Here is a 24,002-nt window from a genome sequence, read left to right on the forward strand (position 1 = left end):
TTAACGATGATGTCACTGGTAGACGGGTTTCTGGACTGTCCACAGCCCTCCTATGAGACACAAGTAGATTTTTTTTTACTATTTTATCATGAGTATTAGTGAAGACCAATTATATGAAGATAGGTTGAAAATGGGTGAAGTCGTCCTTCAAGAGGATGGTAGTCGAGTGGTTGACAAAACTCACAGTCTGTCACAAGCGTTTCATGAAGCTAGCAGTGGGGGGGTCCGACAGCACTTCAAATATGCAAGCGCATATCCGAAGACATCACTGAGACATTGATATCGGTAATGGCACTGGTGCTGGTGCAGGTAAGAAACAACAGCATTTAAAGGGATATTTCACTTTCAAAAAATCGTTGGGTCATTTTATCGTCTACTCAGGCTTTTGTGAGCCCCCCAGACCGTTTTTAAGTTGCTTGATTCAGTATTTGGATATTTGATATTCATTTTATCAGACACGCCCCCTTCCTATACAAACCCATTATAACTTCCAACTCCATTTTTTACATGTTAGATTAATCAAAAACACCCGTCCTTGGTTCTGGTGACTCACCCTGCCCTCCTAATAGGAGGGGCGTGTTTTTTTTTATTGCTTTTTTTATTGTATAAATTTGTTTTCATTTCCAATTTTTTTATTTTTATTAATGAAAAAAGTAATCGAAAAAACACAGCCCCCTCGCGTATTAGGATATATATGTATCAAGCAACTTATATATATGTATATATGTATCAAGCAACTTAAATACTGAATCAAGCAACTTAAAAACGGTCTGGGGGGCTCACAAAAGCCTGAGTAGACGATAAAACGACCCAATTTTATTTTGAAAGTGAAATATCCCTTTAACGCTTCCCGATGCCTTTCAAATGAAACTAGCTGAGCGTGTAAAGTGCAAAGGCAATCACAAACACTATCAGTGTTTTCATTTCATGACGTGCTCAGTCGACCGCGTTTCAGCCAAAATGTGTTCCCTAAACTTTATTATTTATTATTTATTCACAAAGGAGGAATTAGGGGGGTAGGGGGTTGTCGGCTGGAGAGAAGGTGGTTGGCAGGCTGATGTTGAAGGCAAACAGGCGGTCAGCAGGCAAGCAGGCAGGCAACTGAAGCAGAGGAGAAAAGGAGTAAAAACATTGGGAGGCTGGGAGCATATCAGGAACACTGTAAAACAGGAATGCACTCAAAAACTGTCTAGAAGCGTTACCCCATGCACGGAGACTGTGAAAACTATGTAGCAGCGTGTGGCGAGGGGCTTTTATACTGTGGAGGTGAGTGAGACGAGATGACCAGAGACAGGTGCGCCAATCTGGAAAGCCAGGAACCAAGCCTACGCCCACACACGGACAGATACTGTAGACAGACTTAGACTTACACATAGACACACACAGGACACTGGCAGGGACCGTGACAAACGGACAATGCCGGAAACACTGTTAATGCTGTTTACTTGTGTGTATTTTCTCCAAACATTAGCATCACATAGAGGGCTGGGCTTTAACCAAAATGTCACGGCCTCTCGGCAGAGTGAGAACTGCCAGATAAGCAGGTGATGCTTCAACTTCCAACGCACCGGCTGATTCAGGATGTCCCCACACAAGGTGGCACTCAAGCCATGTGACATGCTGGAGCGCTAACCTTGAGCAGCAGGTTGCTATTTTCTCAGCGCTTACAGACCAGAGTGTTAAGAGAAATGTAACTGATGTTGTTACTCTGTCTGAAGCTGACACTAGAATTGCCGATCAGGTGATTCAGACTCACTGAAAAAAGTGACAATGCTCATTAGAGCCTTGGTTCTCAAAGTGGGGTCCGGCGACCCCCAGGGGTCCTTGGGGTGGTTCCAGGGGGTCCCCAACAAAAGTAGTTAACCACTTTATCCATGTATAAGTTGGCTATTCAAAAATAGCAGATATACAAGCTCACAGTGCGTCACTTCGTGCCACACTGCAAGCTTGTAGATCTGCTATTTTTGATTTTTTTTTTTAAATCTTGAAATTCTTTTGAACATTTTGCAATTTGGGGGTCCTTGACATGAAAAGGTTTGAGAACCACTGCATTAGAGCACTGAACAGCTGCCAACAGTTTCAATGATAATGCCACTGAAACACACCATCCTTGTGTAAATCCTGATAAATTGATTGAGGGGCACGGTCGGTGCCCCTCAACAGTCACAGTCACAGGCACAGTCGGTAGCGCTGTCGCCTCACAGCTAGAAGCAGACTACAGCAGGTTAGTTAGTTTAATTTTCAAGATGGCAAGCAACAGACCTGAGATTGCAGATCCACCGGCCACATTTAAATCAGCCATGTGGGCAAATTTTGGTTTCCCAGTGGAGCATTAAAGGACGACTTCACCCATTTTCAACCTATCTTCATATAATTGGTCCTCACTAATGCTCATGATAAAATGGTATCATTTTTTTCTACTTGGTCTGTGTCTCAGAGGAGGGCTGTGGACAGTTCAGAATCCCGTCTACCAGTGACATCATCGATGGGGAATCCAAGCTAATAGAAACTGTAGGCTTTCTATTCCTGGAAAGTTGCAATGCAATAATAGAAGCCACTGTTCTCGCGTTAATAAATACAAAATATGAAATCTTGTTGGGAAAAAAATCCTGCTTAACGATGATGTCACTGGTAGACGGGTTTCTGGACTGTCCACAGCCCTCCTATGAGACACAAGTAGATTTTTTTTTACTATTTTATCATGAGTATTAGTGAAGACCAATTATATGAAGATAGGTTGAAAATGGGTGAAGTCGTCCTTCAAGAGGATGGTAGTCGAGTGGTTGACAAAACTCACAGTCTGTCACAAGCGTTTCATGAAGCTAGCAGTGGGGGGGTCCGACAGCACTTCAAATATGCAAGCGCATATCCGAAGACATCACTGAGACATTGATATCGGTAATGGCACTGGTGCTGGTGCAGGTAAGAAACAACAGCATTTAAAGGGATATTTCACTTTCAAAAAATCGTTGGGTCATTTTATCGTCTACTCAGGCTTTTGTGAGCCCCCCAGACCGTTTTTAAGTTGCTTGATTCAGTATTTGGATATTTGATATTCATTTTATCAGACACGCCCCCTTCCTATACAAATCCTTGTGTAGTGCCCCAGACAAGACCCAGCCACAGCCGCTGCCAATCAAGCTGAGTGACCTTTATGCTTATGGTTCAGATTCTTGATAACTCCTTTACTGAGCTTTATAGTGCATCTTGCAAACTGTCATTTAATAAATCCCAGACATGTTGATGTTTTAAAAAAAAAAGAACTTGAACCCCCCCAAACAGAATTGTGGATTTGAACCGTTACACCCTTACACCAGCCAGTGGAGGTCTTGGAGGACTGGTGTGTGATATGGTCTCTGGAGCGGGTGGGCCTACTGGTGAGCAGGCGGGCAGCTGAGTTTGGAACATGTTGGAGTTTATTTAGGGCTTTGGAGGTGATGCCATGGAGGAGGTTTAACAGTATAATAATACAATGGCATCCCTGACCTGTTTTAAAAAAACGTTGGTGAAAATATATGCTAAAATAATTTATATATGAATTAGATAAGATTTATACAAAATTTTGGTCTGTTTTCCTTTTTTTTTTTGTTACTTTTTTTTATCTAAATTTGCACTCCTCCACCAGAAAACACCATTGTCTAAGAGAAGGATTCACAACTTCAAACATTAAAAACATTTTTCTTTTGTTAAACACAGGGACAGGACTTGTTTGATGATGGAAGCTGTATTTGTACTCACCATTTTTAACCTGCCTTCTCCCCTCCCCCCCTCACAGGAGTGAGGTCCCAGTCTTCCCAGACTCAGTTCTTCTCCTGTTCTGAGTGTTCATACTCCTTCACATCTCAGGTCTTCCTCCACAAATACATCAGGAGTAGACACAATTACCTATATATATATATATATATATATATATATATATATATATATATATATATATATATATATATATATATATATATATATATATATATATATATATCAACAAATCAATCAATGACTTTAGCCTTATTTTACACATGCTGCACAACAGTGTCATGCAAGACTAGTGAAAGTAGCTGATCTATAAGCTCAAAATCCATGGCATCGTGACACGTGAGCTTGTAGATCGTCTCTCTTCACTATTCTTTAAGCTCTGGAAGTTTTTTGTTTTTTGTTTGCAAATAATGACACCCCCAAAATAGGGATTGATAAATGTATTAAATTATTGATTATCAATTTGTTTAAATTAAATGTATTAGTGTGATTAACTGTTGCACTCCTAGATGGATGTTCTCTAGTCTACAGGTCAGGAAGGTCACATAGTACTGTTACTGTATAGAAACTATGGACACTACCCGAGACCAACAGTAGGGGGCAGCAATACACCAACTGGCGTCTAGACAAAGTGGTCGTCAGAAGAACATACCCACAATGCAGCAGTGAAAACAACATGGTGTGTTGTTGACTGACTGTTTTAAAATACCATAGATTTATATAAAAGTCAAATACAAAGACAACTAAAAACGTGTCGTTTCTAAACAGTGTCGTCGTTAAGCAGCAGGAGGACGTTTAGCAGCTCAACCACTGAAACACAGCAGGTAAAGATCAACTCATTCATGTTTCATCTGTTTATCATTTGAGATGAACGGATCGTGTCTTGTTTTAATTTGTCTTTATTAACATCATTTAAGTTGGAACATAAATCTAATTACTCTTGGCTGTTAGGTTGTTATAAAGTGATCATAAACACAAACAATAGCTCCATTATAGTAGCCTTAGTCTTAGATAACTGTATTTTATCAATGTTGACATGTTTTTATCTCTATGCAGATTGCCCTGAAATGTCACCAGTAAAGCCCGTATTTCTCCAAACATGTACAAATGCACAATATAAGGTGATTACCGCTTGCCCGAAATGTTAACTCGGTGTCCGGCGTGTTTTTGCAATGTATTATTCCATATTCTTTAACAAAGAAGTGTTTTAATCCCGTTTGTGGACGATTCCGTCGGAAGTTACCAATGGGCTTTATTGAGGGGGCGCATCTGGTGAAAGCCGGAATTACACTTGGTGTAAACAAAAAGTAAACGAGGTGGAGAAAATGACGTTCGGCCACAAACGGGATTAAAACACTTCTTTGTTAATGAATATGGACTAATACATTGCACAAACACGCCGAACACCGAGTTCGTGATGATTGGGAGGAGACCAGTGGAGGTCAGTCAGTGTTAAACACAGGGACAGAACTTACATGTGTGGGGAAAACTGGGAGTGTCGATGAAAAATACAATTAAATCAGACATTTTAACAGGGAAGCCGTAATGCTCCTAAACAACAGACTTGTTTGATGATGGAAGCTTTGAAGCTGTATTTGTACTCACCATTTTAAACCTGCCTTCTCCCCACCCCCTCCCCCCCCCCCTCGCAGGAGTGAGGTCCCAGTCTTCCCAGACTCAGTTCTTCTCCTGTTCTGAGTGTTCATACTCCTTCACATCACACAAACACATCAGGAGTAGACACAATGACCTCTACTGCCAAAAACTGAGGAATGGACAGATCACCTCATCAGCCTGTCAGCAAAACACCAGCTCTACAACCAGCCAGGAACAAGGAGGAACTGATCAACCAGGATCTTACAGTCATCAACAGTTTACCAAGACTTCAACTCAACCAGATGGAGAAAAACCTTTCAAATGTAAACATTGTAACAAGGGATTCAATATCTCATATCACCTGAAGATACACCTGCGTATCCACACTGGAGAAAAACCTTTCCACTGTAAACATTGTGACAAGAGTTTCATTCAGTCATGTCACCTGAAGACACACCAGCGTATCCACACTGGAGAAAAACCTTTCCACTGTAAACAGTGTGACAAAAGTTTCATTCAGTCATCTGACCTGAAGACACACCAGCGTGTTCACACTGGAGAAAAACCTTTCCACTGTAAACATTGTGATAAGACTTTCAGACTGTCACATTCCCTCAAGACACACCAGTATATCCACACTAGAAAGACATTTCCACTGTAAACATTCTGACAAGAGTTTCAGTGAGTCATTTAATCTGAAGGAACACGAGCGTAACCACGCTGGAACTAAACCTTTCCACTGTGAACATTGTGACACAAGTTTCATTAAGTCATCTGACCTGAAAAGACACCAGCTTGTCCACACTGGAGAAAAGGGGGGGGGGGGGGGGGAGAAAAAAAACGTTTCAATATAAATCACCTCACTGGGAGGCTCAAATTAAATAGCTGTGTGTTTTCAGGGAGCTGGCTAGAGAGGCACACATACCATGAATATTTATACTGCTCATGTCATTTTCATTAGGACTCTGCTCTTTTGTTTTCTTTTAAAACTTTACCACAATCAGTGTATGATAACGGTAACTTTTACCTAGAGGTATTGTAAATTATTTTGGTGTTATTACTATAAATGACCATGTAAAACCATATCAATTGTATAAGGTAGAACTGTTTTGTGGGCCACTATTTCACTTTTAATTATTAAATATCAGTTAACTGAGGGAATCATACTTTGCATGTATTGTTTTATGAGTTACGGTATGCCAGTAATGATTACAACTAATGGGATGGTTATGATCATTATTTAGTTGTATTACATTATTATTGTGATAGCGAATTAAAGCCTATGGACACACATGCAATATGTTTCATTATTATGCTTTAACATATATTAAGTTTATATGTATTGTATTATTATCAGGAAGGTGAAACATAAGCTATGATCTATTAACATACTATTATATTTTGGATGTGTGGAAGAATTTTAGCCTGGTAAACCCTCCCTCCAGAAATCTCATTTGTATTTTATTTCAGGAGTGAAATCAAATGGAAATGAGAATTCCGGAGGGAGGGGCTTTACCAGGCTAGAATAATTTAGTCTGGAGGCAGGAATCAGAATACTCAACTTTAGTATCACTTACGCTCACATAGTTCACATGACGCTCGTCTGTCACTTGTTCCTGTTTTTTTTAATTCATTTACAAGCAGTACATCTACATAAACGTTTAGATTTCAAATATAAAGTGCTGACCCAGCCAGGGATGTTACAAGTTAAAGCGCCTGGGTCTAAGTACCCGTATCTTCCGTATTGTTCAATTAAATGCTTTTTAATCCGATCGCTGGCCATTTTCTATATTTAAAAAAAAAAAATGTATCAAGAGTGCAATACACCTTCCAACCAATAGGGGCGCGTAGTTGAAAGCATAATGGAGAAAATTTGTTTTTCAATTTCATATTTCAAACTTAAGATAACATTAGAAGTACATATGAACCTGAACCTATTGTTAGATTCTAGGCTTCTGGAAAGCTACTGACTGAATGTAAAATTTTCTCCGATTTGAGGTATAGTGCGGAATCTTGGCTACAGAAAGAGTAGTTTTCAAGATACAAAGGTCATCTTGGGCTCAAATTGAAGCTTAGGGTCATGGGAGGTTTTCTATATACACAAGTGAGGCAGTGGTATTCACCATAAAGTGCTGGAAAATAATATTTGATGAGAATTTTTAAGTGGACAGCAATTTCTTTGTGTTTGTGTTTTGCTTTACTGGGGGGCTTGGTGGCGTTGGTCCTGCCGTCGCTCTTCAGCACGCCGCCGTTGTTGAGTCCTCTACCAGGGCCTGTGTCACCATCACCACATTTTAGATGACCATTATTAACCATTTCCTTCCGTTTTTGGGCATTGGAACATAAAGTACAATTTACAATTTAGGCATTTAGCAGACGTTCTTTATCCAGAGCGACTTACTGTACAATAAGTAAGGTAAACACAATACATAGAACGCAGAGACAGTGCAGTGCATACATGGGCAGCTGGCGGCCCGGGGGCCACATGCGGCCCCCACCTTCACTTAATGCGGCCCTTAGGTTAATATCAGAATACTGATATTGATTTCAGCTGTTACAATTCCAAACATGCATGTTTTTTTTGTGATGGAGTTATGACATTTTGCTACTGTACCATTCAGCCTAAGATAACATCATAGAAAAGGTAAGAAAACCGTGGTCCAAAATTCCCCTTTAAGTGAAAGTATCAATGCTGCAATGTAGAAATACTCTGTTACAAGTAAATGTCCAGAATTCTAAAAGATTGGGATTGGCATCCCAATCTGAAAATGCATTTTCTGTTTTCTAAAGAGCTGGAGAGACATGATTGATTGAAATTGATTGAAATTTGTATTAGGCAAAAGAATGTAAAACAACACAGTTACATTTATAATACTTTTGTCTAAAAGGTCCGACCAAAAAAAGTCCTTGCGGACTTGTTTCCATTGGGGTCCTTGAATTAATTTCATAGACATATATAGTAGCAACCAAACAGTTCAAAAATCAACATTAAAATACAGAGAAAAAATACCACTATGTACAAAAAAAGCATGAAACATAAAAGAATATATACAAAAAAAGGGGAGGGGGGGGGGTCGTCTGTCTACAGGGAAACTGGTACTAGCTCCTCTTTTGGCCTCCAGAAAGATGAGTTTTTAGGGCTGTTTTGAATGGGCCCAGCGAACTGCATTTTTTGAGGGATGGTTAGACTATTCCATACCTTGGTGGCTGTGCTGTAGAAGGAGAATTTACCCATGTTTGTTTTATGGGTGGGTGGTACCAGATTGTTGTTTACTCTCCCTCTAGTTTCGTGACATGGAGACTCCTGTGACTGAACAAACACTCTATAGCAATGATTATAGAGCTATTTAACTCTTATTTGAACAAAAACAATATCACTTACCCTACCTTTAAAAGCATTACAAAAACTAACCATGTGTATTGATAACATAGGTGCAAGAATGTACAAGTGCATTCGGAAATATATCACTGAGCGCACTGGCAAATACAAACTGTGTTTTTTTGTAAAAGTTTTTGTCCTTTAAAGTTGTGTCCAAGATCGTTTTCATCTCCATCAGATTAGACACAAAAACATAATTTAATCAGGCATAAACAGGTTTTAGCTATATTCTGTCTCTCTCTCTCTCTCTCTCTCTCTCTCTCTCTCTCTCTCTCTCTCTCTCTCTCTCTCTCTCTCTCTCTCTCTCCACACACACACACACACACACACACACACACACACACACACACACACACACACACACACACACACACACACACACACACACACACACACACACACACACACACACACATATAGGCTATGTATATTAATACTCGAGTACAGAACAGATAGATACTCAAACCATATATTTACTTAAGAAAAAGAGGTTGCACATCAACAATGAGTTGTTTTTTTCAGTCGAGTGTTAGACCCAAAATCCAGTATGCACATCAAAAGTAGGAATTGAAAAAATCCTAAAAAGTAGCACATCCAATATTTCAAATCAATGGAGGACAAAGTAGGCCTACTCACATTTCCACTGTTACTATCACTATCTGTACGAACATGTAGTTCACCAAAGTGACCAGCAGAGTTCACAGTAGTCGAGCTTTTGTAAACTTTTGCAGGCATTCTACTTTAGGAAAGAGGGCTTTTCAGGCAGTTCCTTCCAGTGTTGGAAAGTAACTAAGTACATTAACTCAAGTACTGTACTTAAGTATACTTTTGAGTTTTTTTTTAACTTTACTGGAGTATTTCCAATTTTCAGTTCTTAATTACCTTTACTCCACTACATCTCAGAGGCAAATATTATACTTTTACTCCAATACAATTATTTGAAAACTTGAGTTATTAGTTACTTTGTAGATTTTGATTATTACTACAAAACATACATTAACTACTTCAGCCCTATATACGGCCATTTGAAAATAGCTGATCTACAAGCTTGCGACGCATTGTGTCTGTGAGCTTATAGATCTGATATTTTCAAAAGATTTGTTGATAACTTGTGAAATGGGACATTCTGCATAATGAGTACTTTCTACCTTTGGTACTTTTAAGTACATTTTGATACCAACACTTTTACTCAAGCACCGTTTTGATTACTGGACTTTTACTTGTAACAGAGTATTTCTACAATGCAGTATTGATACTTTTACTTAAGTAAGAATTGTGAGTACTTTTTCCACCACTGCTCCAATGACATTCAGCACTTTCATTTAATTTCTGCGTCAGTGGCTCAGTAAAATGCATTACCTAAACTAATTTACACCTTTCTAATGCCCATTCCTCTAGGAGAATTATATATGTATGGAATGTATTATTAATGAATTAATGAATGAATAATTGTCTTCTACCCACATCTCAGGGTAATTTTGTATTTACCCTTCTACAATTATTTGACAGTACATACTTAGCTACTTGCACATTTAGATTGCTTTTACCTGTAACAAAGTATTTCTTACATTGTGGTAGTTGCTACATTTACTTAAGTAAAAACATCTGACAAAAAAAAACATACTTCTCACTCTGGTAGTTGGCATGACAACCAAACAAGCCAATCACAGCGTGGACCGTCCCTCCAGGCCATGGGATGTACGTTTTACCTACATTCCAGTGTTCCAGCATTCAGGTGTGGACAGAGCGCACGCGCAGTAGCAGCAGCAGCGTTGCCAAGTCCGCTTATTATAAGCGACTTTGGGCTTGTTTTTCTGTAAAGTTGCTTCTGAGTATTGGTAAGTTGCGGGTTGAGTTTTTTTGGGGCTTGTTTCTAACGTGTAGATCATTGGTTCTCAAAGTGGGGTCCGGGGACCCCCAGGGGTCCTGGGGGGGGGGGGGGGTTCCAGGTGGTCCCCAGCAAAATGTGTTAATATAGCTTCACAATAACTTTTACCTTTTATACTTTGGCTATTCAAAAATAGCAGATCTACAAGCTCATAGCTTGGCACCGAGTGGAGCGCTATGAGCTTGTAGATCGTGAACATTTTTGCAAACCTTGAATATATACATATTTTTAAGCAAACATTTTTAACTCAAATCTTTGCTTCTGGGGATCCCTGGAACAAAATATTTTAGATGGTGGTCCGCGGCCAAATACATATCATTTTGGGGGTCCTTGGCATGAAAAAGTTTGAGAACCACTGGTGTAGATGCTTATTTAGGCTTGCTTCCAAAAAAATTGCTTATTTTTGGCTTGTTTTCCTAGACCTGGTTGCTTATCTCTCTCCCAAAACCTGGCAACACCGAGGAGCAGCACTTTAATCCCAGTGAGTGAAGCAGAGCCGAACTAAAACCTGCCGCTGTAACACACACAGTCTGTTTACCAAGTTTATTCACCGAAATACCGCTTTTAACGGCCGTTTCGCCAATTTTTCAACGTTTCACCAACTCTTTATCGAAACATTAGTCCTCGCTCGTTGGTGTAGAGTTAGTTTAGAGACGTTATTTGGACGTTAAAAGCGGTTTAAAACTATACGTGGGTTGTGATTGGGAGAGAAGAGGAGCGACGTTCAAGTGTCAAAGAAGCAACTGTGTGTCTAAAATCTGACCTGAGATCTGCTGTCAACAACAATACCAGTAAGTTCAATGTGTTTTGTCGTTTATTTACAGTTAAACTACTGTTATGAATGGTTCTGATCTGGATAAATTGAAGGCTAAAGTAAAAGAACCCATGCACTGACTGTACTTGTTGCGATGGTTAGCCACCTGTTGCTGCGCTCCATGTTAGCAGCTATCTAGGATTAGAGCAGATCTGGCCAGGGAAAATAGCTGATCTACAAGCTTTCTGGTCAGGGGAAATATAGCTGATTTGCAAGCTCTCACTCTGGCCTGGGGAAATGGCTGATCTACAAGCTCATAGCCAGGGAAAATAGCTGATCGACAAGCTCTAGCCAGGGAGAATAGCTGATCTACAAGCTCTCTCGTCAGGGAAAATAGCTGATATACAAGCTCAAGGCCAGGAAAATAGCTGATCTACAAGCTCTAGCCAGGGAATAGCTGATTTACAAGCTCTAGCCAGGGAAAATAGCTGATCTGCAAGCTCTTTGGCCAGGGAAAATAGCTGATCTACAAGCTCTGGCCAGGGAAAATAGCTGATCTACAAGCTATTGGCCAGGGAAAATAGCTGATCTACAAGCTCTGGCCAGGGAAAATAGCTGATCTACAAGCTCACGCAACGCGTTGTGACTCTGTAGTAGTCCCATGTCATTGACATTTCGGTCTTGCTACAGCTACAATGCTACCACGGTTGATGAATGATGTTCAAATTGAAGTAATAAAGCACATAAAAGTGATCACGTCAATGTCAAATGCAGTGTCATTCGTGACAGGGAACCAAACTGCTGTTCAGCTACTACAACCTCCAAAGCCTATGTCTATGGAGTGTTTTGTTTATTTATTTACACATTCAACCTGAACCTGTCGTTCCCAACTATCTCACCTATGTTGGAAGTAGGTCAATGCAGTGAGACCAGATCACAGGGAAGCAGTTTTTAGATTAGCCCATTAAGACTTGAGGCAATTCTTAAAAACGTTTTCTAAATCCTAACAGTTTTTTGAAAAAAATAAATTAAAAAAAATGCAAAGATTTTACAAAAATAGCAGATCTACAAGCTCATAGCGTGGCACTCGGTGCGCGCTATGAGCTTGTATATCTGCTATTTTTGAATAGCCAAAGAAATCTAAAGTGACACAGATGCGTTCCAGGTCTTTAGGAAACAGTTCAACTCGGAGCAATACCACCACTAACCCATTGATTTATTCATGAATCAATTAATTCGTGTACTTTATGTACACACATGAACCTGAACCTGTTCGTCTGTAACTTGCACATGTAGACAGTGCTGTAAAGTAATTAAGTACATTTACTCAAGTACTGGACTTAAGTACAATTTTGAGGCGCTTTTACTTTACTGGAATATTTCCAATTGTCTATATTTTTGCTTCTACTCCACTACATCTCAGAGGCAAATATTGTACTTTTTCTCCACTACAATTATTTGAAAACTTATAGTTACTAGTTACTTTGCAGATATAAGTTATTACATTATAAAACATACATTAACCACTTTAGCCCTATAACCCTATTCTATACCTAGGCTATTTGAAAACAGCAGATCTACAAGCTCACAATGCATCGCATCTGCTGTTTTTACTGCTGCTTTTACTTTTGGTACTTTGGTACTTTAAGTACTTTAAGTTCATTTTGATACCAATACTTTTGTACTTTTACTCAAGTACATTTTTTATTTCAGACTTTTGCTCGTAACAGAGTATTTCTATATTGCAGTATTGATACTTTTACTTGAAGTATAAAATGTGAGTACTTTTTCCACCACTGCATGTTGATAAGATCTAGGTCAGTGTATAGTGACATGAGATCACAAGAAACCAGTTTTAGACCAATCAACTCTGAGCAATACGATGACTAACCCATTGATTTATTAATTAATTGATTAATGTACTTACACACACATGAACCGGAACCTGTTCGTCTGTAACTCTCACACATGTAAATAGATCTAGGTCAGTGTATAGTGACATGACATAAGATCACAAGAAACCAGTTTTAGATGGGGAAACTATTCAACTTGAAACAGTGGTCCTTGTTTCAAGTTGAATAGTTTCCCCCCATCTAATCTGGTTTCATTCACAACTTGTCTGGGGGAAAAAAAAAAAGACGAGTCAAATTGAATAAAGTGGGGAAAACATCTTTATGTGGGGCGTGGGAACATGGACAATCCTGCTTTTGGTCATGCATTGTTTTGAGAACACTGTGAGACGGGCCGGAATGTTTGAACTTCAGGGTAATAGGATTTTTTTTTTTTTAACCCATTAAGACTGGGAACACATCGCATACTGTGTCATTTTAGATTTTGTTTTAGCAATAACCATTATTTCTTTTTTAAATAGCAAATATACAAGCTCGTAGTGTCGTGCTATGAGCTTGTATATCTGCTATTTTTGAAAAATCTTGAACATTTGTGCAATACATATATATTTTTGAAACGACACTTAACTTCACTCACTTGCTTCTGGAGGTCCCTGGAACAGAATATTTGACAAATGTTGGCTTAAAAAATATATATATTCAAAGATTTGCACACATTTTCACGATTTTTCAAAAAATAGTGCCGCGCTACGAGCTTGTAGATCTGCTATTTTTGAATAGCCAAAGAAATCTAAAAAATGACACAGATGCGTTCCCGGGTCTAAATGGGTTAATGTGATTGTATTGTGGGTTTTCTTTTTTGCACTTCTTTGAGTAAGTCAGCCTGCCTTTGGGTTTGCGGCAGAGATTAGTTCGAGCAGTTAAGGTTTTGCTTTTAGGTTTTGTTGTTTGGCATTTTAATTTGCCTCCGAGGCAAAAGCGAATTCCCCCACGCATTCCAACGCACTTTGCAGCTACTTGTTTCAGCAGGTACCGCGGTGCCATTTAGCACTGCTATTTAGTGGAGGTACGCCCCGTAGAACAACACGGACTGAGGTGTGTGTGTGTGTGTGTGTGGGTGTGTGTGTGTGACTACCTGTGAGGGCCAAATGTCCCCAGAAGTATAGTAGAATTTGAGAAATAGACATTGTAAGGACACACTTTTCCTACATGGTCCTCACAAAATGGCCGTTTTATGCTAAAGGACATTTTATTTAGTTGGGATTACATTTAGGAAAAGATTCAGGATAGGATTAGACATTTAGATCAGGGGTTTTCAACAGGGGATCCGGGACCCCTAGGGGGTCCTCCGTGTTACTACAGGGCGGCCGCCAAATCTTAGTTTGATAGGATTTCTTCTTTTACATTAACCACTTGAACCCTAGCATTCCTTTTCTGAGGAGAACTTAAGCCAGAAATGGCAGATCTACAAGCTCACAACGCCTCGCGCTGCAAGGCGTTGTGATCTTGTAGATCTATTTTTGGCAAACAAGTTTAGGTGTAGAGGGAAAAAAGAGCAAACAGTAAAAAAAAAAAGTTTCATCTGAAACACAATTCTACACAACATGTAGTGGGGGGTCCCTGCTTCATCTCTCTCTCAGCTTGGGGGTCCTTTGCCTGGAAAAACCTTGAAGACCCCTGAATTAGAGGTTAGATTTAGGGGGTTGGGTCTAATGTTATGCCTGATTTATACTTCAGTTGCATGCTGGTGTCCTTCACCAAAAATAGCAGATCTGCAAACCCACAACACGTCACGCTGCGACACGTTGCGAGGGTGTAGATCTGCTGTTTTCGGGTCAGGGTTAAAAATGTCATTCATGAAATTGCCTACAACGTCGATGTCCTCACAAACCTAGCAATACAAAAGTGTGTGTGTGTGTGTGTGTGTGTGTGTGTGTGTGTGTGTGTGTGTGTGTAGCAGACGAAAGTCAAACACAACTGCTGCTTTATTGTATTGACTCTAGATAGACGCCCATCTAAATCAGCTCAGTAGTTTTATTGTGCTTTATACACAGATGAACTTACATTCCTCAGATGCCTTCCTTAGAACTGGTGTCAGTGTTTCTATGACCGTGTCTAGTCCAGCGTCACAGTGCTACAGTGACGGGGTGGAATTGATCTATTCTGATCTATATTACAAAGCGTTGTTGTCGGGCAGAAACCTCTTATCTCCATATTTTTACTTTTTGTGTTTTCTTTCGTAAATTAGCTCGTTCATACTACAGCGTCACACAAAAGCATCAAAAGTGGCAGACACAAGCTCGTTTGTGCCGCGTTTCGAGCTTGTAGATCTGCTGCTTTTGCTATTTTTGAATTTGAATCCTGAAATGTAACAGACTTGGACATAATGAGCTTGCCACCCGACAGAGACGATCTACTCTTCCAGGTTTTATAGTATACTCTTCAGAGTGTTAGATTTATTTTATTTTGCGCTTTTTATGCCTTTATTATGGATAGGCAAGTAGGCCGACAGGAAATGGGGAGTGACACGCTGCAAAAGCCGTTGGGATCGGGACTCGAACTCGCGACGCGCTGTCGGCAGAGGCTACATTGTAGCCTAGGTGCCCGGACCACTACGCCAGTGGTCCGGGCCTTTTATGGGGTATGTTTAAGATACATTCAAAACGGATGCAGCCAACCATGAATGATGAATCAACTTTGTTGTCAGGTTTACTGGTGTACAGGAGTGGGCGAAATTGGCCATTATTTGTAGTCGTCACAGGAAAGGGAAGAAGTATGGAGATAGAAGAACAAGATTGCGGAACAAGTCCCGTCAACATTTGTGCTGCGTACGCTCATATAAGTTAGTGACAAATAAAACCCTCTTGATGGAAAGAGAGAACAAGGAAAACAAGGACTCCTGATATGAGTAGAGTGAAAAATGCATACTGTATACAAACGGGTCAGATATTGCAGATATTCATGGCAAGCATTAGCGATAGCTACAGTAGATTTTTGCTTTCTTGATTCAACTTTTTTTCCCCTCTGCATTTAGATCAGTGGTTCTCAAAGTGAGGGGTCCTGGAGGGGATGGGGGGGTCCCCAGCTAAATTTGCTGATATAGCATCAAAATCTGTTCAAACACGTAACCTTATATACATTGGCTCTTTGAAAGTAGGTGATCTACAAGCTCGCAACGCGTCGTGATGCGTTTTTGAGCTTGTAGATCTGCTGTTTAAAAACTAAAACAACATTGAAAAATGTTTTGAAACATTTTGATTTCAACAACAGAAATTGTGTATGGGTGTCCCTGGCACACAAAATATTTTCAGGAGGGAGTCCACGGCCAAATGCGTATCAATGTATATCCTTGACACGAACACGTTTGAGAACCACTGATTTACAGTAGATCAACTTATGGCGTGAACCACATCTGAATGCAGTCTATGTGGGTCTTCAGATCCCAGAGAACGTAGAGAGGCTGTGTTGTCACCGTGCCATCACAGGCCTGGTGGCGATGACGATGACAGCGGGCTCATTGAGAGACCTCAGATGCTGCTATTTTCCCAAAACAAACCCCAACTTGCCTCTTTGTTTAGAGAATGCCAGGCCTGCAGAATGAGGCCCGCACAATGGATGATTGTATCCACCACCCCCATTCCATCCCATCCCTATCCTGCAGTACTCTCTGGTCTTTTTGTCCCGGGATAGTGTATTGAGCTCTCTTAATGAGCTCTTTGGTGTGTGTACACTGAATGAATTAAGCAGGGGGCTGGTTGTTTGTATGCATAATGAGCAGTGGTGGAAAAAGTACTCTTAATGTTTTACTTGAGTAAAAGTATCGATATTGCAACGTAGAAGTACTCGGTTACAAGTGAAAGTCCGGAATTACAAATGTACGCGCGTGAAAGTGCAAAAGTATTGGTGTCAAAATGTAATTAAAGTGCCAAAAGTAAAAGTACAAAAATGTTTGAAAATAGCAGATCTAGTGCAGTAGAAGTAAAATTATAGACAATTGGAAATGCTCCAGTAAAGTAAAAGTACCTAAAAACTTTACTTAAGTACAGTACTTTAGTACATGTATTTAGTTACTTTACACCACTGATAATGAGCTGCCAGTGCTATGCCTGCTTGTGTACATGTTATCTAAATAATTGTCTTATCTCAACCTACATCAGACAACCACTTAAGCCATTTACTGTATCTTTGCCGTCAGGCAAGAACACTTCTTATCTCTTCTTCCTTTCTTATTGATTTTTCACTTGCTTTTGCCATTGTTTATATCTGCATCTTCCAAGTCCAACCTGTCGAATTCTGACACGCCTACTTTGGTTCCCAGTTCAGTGCACGAAAAACTTAAAGGGATAGTTCACCCCTGAAATGACTTGTTTTCTATCGATTAGTCACCCCATGGAGACTTGAAGTCATGGATATTTTTTTGTTTTTGTGACAAAAACTAAAACATATCCATGACTTCAAGTCTCCATGGGGTGACTAATCGATAGAAAAAAGGGAGTTCTGAACCAATTCACTTTCAGTGGAAACACTCTGAACTGGTTCAAAATTTGACCGGAAAAATGAACGGAACCGGTTTCAACCCGATGGAAAAGGGGCCAAGGTGTGGTCAACGTTCCTTGATTGGCTTCCACATGGAGCCTTTACGGGTCTGTAACTCTGAGAGCGTGCAAATGGAACCAAATGGTCCCTTACAGGTCCATTTGGTTCCATTTGCACGCTCTCAAGAGTTACGGGAGTCACCTTGAAATGTAAAGGTTTGACAACCAAATGCGTTCTCAACCAGTGGTCCGGGGACCACCAGTGGTCCTTGGGGGGGGGGGGGGGTACCAGGGGGTCCCCAGCGAAATTAGTTAACATAGCGTTTTAGCCCTTTAGCTTTGGCTATTCAAAAATAACAGATATACAAACTCATCGGTGCCGCACTATGAGCTTTCAGATCTGCTATTTTTTTTAAATCCTAAAATTGTGTGCATATCTTTGAATATATATATATATATATTTTTATAGCAAACTTTTTTTAACTGAAGTCTTTGCTTCTGGGGGTCCCTGGCTCAAAACATTTTCAGATGAGGGTCCACGGCCAAATATCAAATTTAGAGGTCCTTGGCATGAAAAAGGTTGAAAACCACTGCACTAGTCTTATGCATACGAGCTACCAGTGCTATGCCAGTAATGCAGGGTGGAAGTCTTGTCCTGTCATGTCTGATATAGGCGTGCACTCTTTCCAGCTGGTGCACCGCTGTGATCCTATGCGTTATATAGTGAGTTCAGGTTAAGGGCGCGATTGTGAGGTTTGAAGCTTTTCTGAGCAAATCTAAAACTGGGGAGTAGATTAGAGGGCTAATTCAAAAGGTATATGTTCAGGACAAAGACCACATGATGAGAAGAAACGGGCGTGTGAAAAAGTTTGATGCTCCGAATAATGTTTTACTTTGCAAACAAGCAAACAGCTAAATAACATAGTTTCAACTCCTCGGGTGAAAAAACTAAACAAATACAATAACAAAAACAGAGGAAGGCTAAAGTTTGGTCAAGATGTTGTTGTTTACTAATGCTATTTGTTTGTTACCATAGTAAAAACTATTTGGAGTATCCAGGTATTTGTGCAGACCTTTCTTTATTTCTCAAAAATATAATAGAGCTGTGGTTCACAAACCTTTTTAGCTCGAGATTCAAAAATGGTTGATCTGAAAGCTCACAATGCATTGCATCGCGATGCGTTGTGAGCTGGGAGATCTGCTAATTTCACGTCTTTATTTTTCTTTTTTCACTTATTGAATTTCTTTGATTTCTTTATTTCATTCATGGGATGCTTTTGGAAAACTTTTTTTTTTTTTATTGAGACATTTTCCTGTTTAATTTTTATTTATTTTTTTAATAAAAAAATGAATATTTTCTTTTAGTAAACAAACAAAACATGTAAAATACTCCAGTCGCGACCCATCAAAATGGGCCCGCAGTACAACCGGAAAATGGGTCCTGTCCCTGAGTCTGACCCACAGTTTGGGAACCACTGCATTAGAGAGGGGCCTGCTGGGGTCAATTTGTCACAGTGGCAGATTTATGCAAATAAGCCCTCCTCCTGATTAACATATTTGTAAATTCAAAGAATATAGGCCATGGCAATGTGTGGTCTGTGAAAGATGTCGTTTTTCTCTCAGTGTGCTAGCTAGCGGCTAGCTTCACTGCAAGCATAGCCCATCAGTAACTGAGATTCCATTTGACAACTACTGTAAGCTTTACTGTAAACCATGACATGCCCACAGGGGTGTGTATTTGCATCAGCTGTCATCTACTGTATGTTCCTGTAATCACCCCATTGACAAAAGACAGCCGGGCTTCATATTGTTGCTGTCGGGCAGTGGTGTAAAGTAACTAAGTACATTTACTTAAGTCCAATTTCGAGGTATTTGTACTTTACTTGACTATTTCCAATTTCCAGTACTTTTACTTCTACTCCACTACATCTCAGAGGCAAATATTATACTTTTCCTCCACTGCAATTATTTGAAAACTTTAGTTACTAGTTAGTTTGTAGATATAAATGATTATATCATAAAACATACATTAACCACTTTAGCCCTATTTTATACCTAGGCTATTTGAAAATAGCCGATCTACAACGATTCACAACGCGTGGCATTGCGACGCGTTGTGAGCTTGTAGATCTGATATCTTCAAACATTTAGTACTTTTACTTTTGGTACTTTGAGTACATTTTGATGCCAATACTTTTGTACTTTTACTGAAGTAAATTTTGAATTCCAGACTTTTACTTGTAACAGAGTATTTCTAAATTAAAGTATTGATACTTTTACTTAAGTAAAATGATTGCTTTTTCCACCACTGCTGTCGGGCAAACCTCTTATCTCCATAATCTTTTAACCCCCCTTTTCATAAATGAATGTCTACTTTGTCTTACTACAGTGTCACACACAATTGGCAAGAATAGCAGATCTACAAGTTTTGACGCTATTTTTGAATTTGAATCGTGAAAAGTAGCACTTTTGGGACATGCAGTATGAGGTTTCCACCCGACAGCAACGATATGGTAAATCATTGCAGGGATGTGTTAGAACTTCAGCTGTAGTCTTATAAAAAAGGTGTAGCTTTAACCGCATGACAGTGGTGGAAAAAGTACTCAAATGAAGTATCAATAATGCAATGTAGTAAGTAAAAGTCCAGAATACATTTTTTCTTATGAAAGTACAAAAGTATTGGCATCAAAATGTACTTAAAGTACCAAAAGTAAAAGTACTAAAATGTTTGGAAATAGCAAAGAAAATGTATAAAATAGTAATTTTATATCTGAAAAGTAAGTTTTCAAATAATTGTAGTGGAGTAAAAGTACAATATCTGCCTCTGAGATGTACTGAAAATGGGAAATACTCCAGTAAAGAAAAAAAATCCTCAAAACTGTACTTAAGTACAGTACTTGTACTTAAGTACACTGTACTCAGTTACTTTACACCACTGCCACATGAACCCTAGCATCCGTATTCTGGGCACCATGTCATAAAAGTCGATCATTCACAGAAAATAGCCTATCTGCAAGCTCACAATGGGTTGTGAGCTTACCGATTGGCTATTTTCAGTGTATTTGCTTAACCACTTAAACCCTATACGTTGACCGGGTGCTGCAGTGGCTTGAGGTAGAGCGGCCGCTTGGGGGAAACGGAACGTTCCAGGTTCGATCCCCGGCTCCTCCTGGCTTCGTGCCGAAGTATCCTTGAGCAAGACACTTGAACCCCTTTGTGTGTGTGTGTGTGTGTGTGTGTGTGTGTGTGTGTGTGTGTGTGTGTGTGTGTGTGTGTGTGTGTGTGTGTGTGTGTGTGTGTGTGTGTGTGTGTGTGTGTGTGTGTGTGTGTGTGTGTGTGTGTGTGTGTGTGTGTGTGTGTGTGTGTGTGTGTGTGTCTGATGCATGTTGTAAAGCGCTTTGCATAAATTACTATTTTAGATAAACACTAATGCAGTGGTTCTCAAACTTGTTCATGTCAAGGACCCCCCAAATTGACACTTATTAGCTTGCGGACCCCCATTTGAAAAGATATCCCAGGGACCCCCATAGTAGAAGATTTTTACGGCTCTAGCAGTGATTCTCAACCATTTTAATGTCAATGACCCCCAGTTTGACATGCATTAGGCTACGGACCCCCATTTAATGTTATTTCTATCTCTGGGACCCCAATTCATATTGTAAAATCAATGTTAATTTAACTCTTGACAGTGTACAAATTTGGTTCCATTTGTACACTGTCAGAGTTACAGACCCATAAGGGTCCAATTTGGTTCCCCAACTATCCATCATTTAGTTGGGAACCCCCTCAAGAGCCCCCTGGGGGGTCCCCGGACCCACACTTTGAGAACCAACGCACCAATGTACATGAAAGGCGTGCCGCGTCCCATTCACTTGCATTGTAATGAAAGTACATAAATGTCATGGCCGGGATCACCTTACCAAACCTGAATATCTGGCTTCCTCCTGGCCGCGTATGTCTTCTTTGTGCTGCACTCTGCTCTTATAACATTCACTCCGGAAAACGCACACACTGTCGTTTTAGATTTCTTTGGCTATTCAAAAATAGCAGATATACAAGCTCATAGCGCGGCACCGAGTGCCGCGCTATGAGCTTGTAGATCTGCCATTTTTTTTTAAATCGTGACAATCTGTGCGAATCTTTGAATAATATTTTTTTAAGTGAACGTTTCTAACTCAAATCTTTGCTTCTGGGGGTCCCTGGAAATAAATACACGTGGCTAAATACACATTTTGGGGGTCCTTGTCATGAAAAAGTTTGAGAACCACTGATATTATTGCCACAAGGATTTAGAAGACATTTGTAGATGCGTTCCCGGATTGAATGTGTTATTATGTAGAGAGAGAGAGAGAGCATGTCAGGGTACTGCATGATAGTCAAACGCAAACATGGAAACCAGACCTGGTAGCTAGAGCTAGCTAGTTGACGCTGACTCAGCCTTTGAACATTTCAGTAAAATTGTGTCAGGACCGTGTGTGTGTGTGTGTGTGTGTGTTACTATACCTGTGTGTGGCCAAATATCCCCACAACTAGGGTTGGCCAACCGTTAACCGTTACCCGTTAAGAAATTGGCCACCGGTTAACACTAACGGTTAATGGTTAACCATTAAAAAAAAAAAAAACATTTTTTTTTAAGGGTAAAAAATGTTTCTAATAGTTTTTTGGCCAAGTCTACACCTGCAACCACACGTAACTTCCACTTTATTATTCTTCTTCCTCGTCTTTGTATTGGTATTGTTAGTGTTAGAGTGGATTTTTTTTTTTTTTACACTATTTTTTTTCTTAACGGTTATCGATTAATTAACCGTTAAGGCCTAACGGTAACCGGTTAATAAAATGTCTCCATTTGGCCATCCCTACCCACAACCTTAGTAGAATTTGAGAAATGGTACAATCTTCCTGTTCCTCACAAGATGAATGTTTGTTTTATGGCTAAAACAAGATTTGTAGTGTTAACAATTCTGACAAATATTCAGGTTTGGGTTAGACTTGGGATTAGACGTTTAGATTTTTGAGGTTTAGGTTTTAGGTTTGAGGTTTGGAGTTATCTTCAATATTGCTGTATAGTGCTGTGATGTGTTGAGAACTTGTAGATCTGCTGCTATTTTTGGCTTTAGGGTTATGTTTAAAAAGGGCAACAAAAGAAACGGCATTCCTAAAATCACGGCCCAAAATGTTGATGTACCGTAGTATGGAAGTAATACACGTGTGTGTGTGTGTGTGTGTGTGTGTTGTACACATAGCTTGTTGACGTGGTGTCCTCAGGGCATAAACGTTGCATTGTGGGGGCTGTCTTGGCTGCTCCAGTTTACTCTTTTGTGTGTGTGTTTGTGGGGTGTACATTAACCGTGCTCTGTGTGTGCTCTCATGGCTGGCCAGTGGACGCCACAGCCAGTGGCCTTGTTGCTGTATGTTGTTTCACAGAATGCAACAGGGCTGCAAATATCAATAGTTTTTTTTTGCGATTATTCTATCGATTCGACTTTTAACACATCCACCGCCAGAGGTTAATCTCATAATGTACTCACCAGTGCCAAGGTGTTTTTGTTGTTTTTTTGTTTTTTTCAAGTCGCCATAGATCTTGTTAAAATCCTTAAGATTGAGCCGTGAACGGTCTGTTTACATCCGCGAGATCTCCCTGTATCTCCCAGTGAAGACCGCATGTCAAACGGACTTCCATGACTGTAGTTAGAGCGGATTACGTTAAACAGTGAAATGCGAGGAGAAAAAACTACAGGAAGAGAATTGAGTTTCAGTTTCGTCTGTAGAATGGGAGCGGGCGTGATCGTCGAAACCGGATCCCAAATAATTCTATTTCCTGTCATCAAACCGGAAACGGAAGTGGATCAAAAAAATTCCGAAAGTGCACCCGGACCGCGCATGCGCGAAAAGACCGCAGCCCGTAGGACTACGGGCTCGGCGCTTAACCGTTGGATTTAACGGCCCGTAGAACTACGGGCCCGGCGGTAAAGGTGTTAATTCATCAAATAGTCAATATATGTTTTTTTTTTTTTTTAAATGTGTACGTCAACAAATCGATTAACCATATTTAAGCGTTATTTTATTCTTCGTCAAACAATGGTGTTGTGAAAAAAAATCTACGATCTACAAGCTCACAACGCGTCTGCTGTTTTTCACTATTTTTGAATATTTAAAAAAAAAATGGCCTAAGACGTGCCAGAAATATGGATGAATTATTAATCGATTATTCCCAGTGGTGTAAAGTAACTAAGTACATTTACTCAAG

General features: G+C 39.9%; 1 protein-coding gene across 1 annotated transcript in view; it reads left to right on the forward strand.

Moving 5' to 3' along the window:
• Nucleotides 1-11,117: 11,117 nt before the first annotated feature.
• The window catches only part of phactr4a (phosphatase and actin regulator 4a), a 95,318-nt gene continuing 82,433 nt past the window's right edge, over nucleotides 11,118-24,002 (forward strand). The window contains exon 1 of the mRNA XM_080442827.1: nucleotides 11,118-11,407. The gene's annotated coding sequence lies outside the window, so the exon portion shown is untranslated. The remainder of the gene's footprint in view (nucleotides 11,408-24,002) is intronic.

This window comes from Gymnoscopelus braueri, assembly GCF_963280865.1.
Source record: "Gymnoscopelus braueri genome assembly, chromosome: 11".
NCBI classification, from domain to species: Eukaryota; Metazoa; Chordata; class Actinopteri; order Myctophiformes; family Myctophidae; genus Gymnoscopelus; species Gymnoscopelus braueri.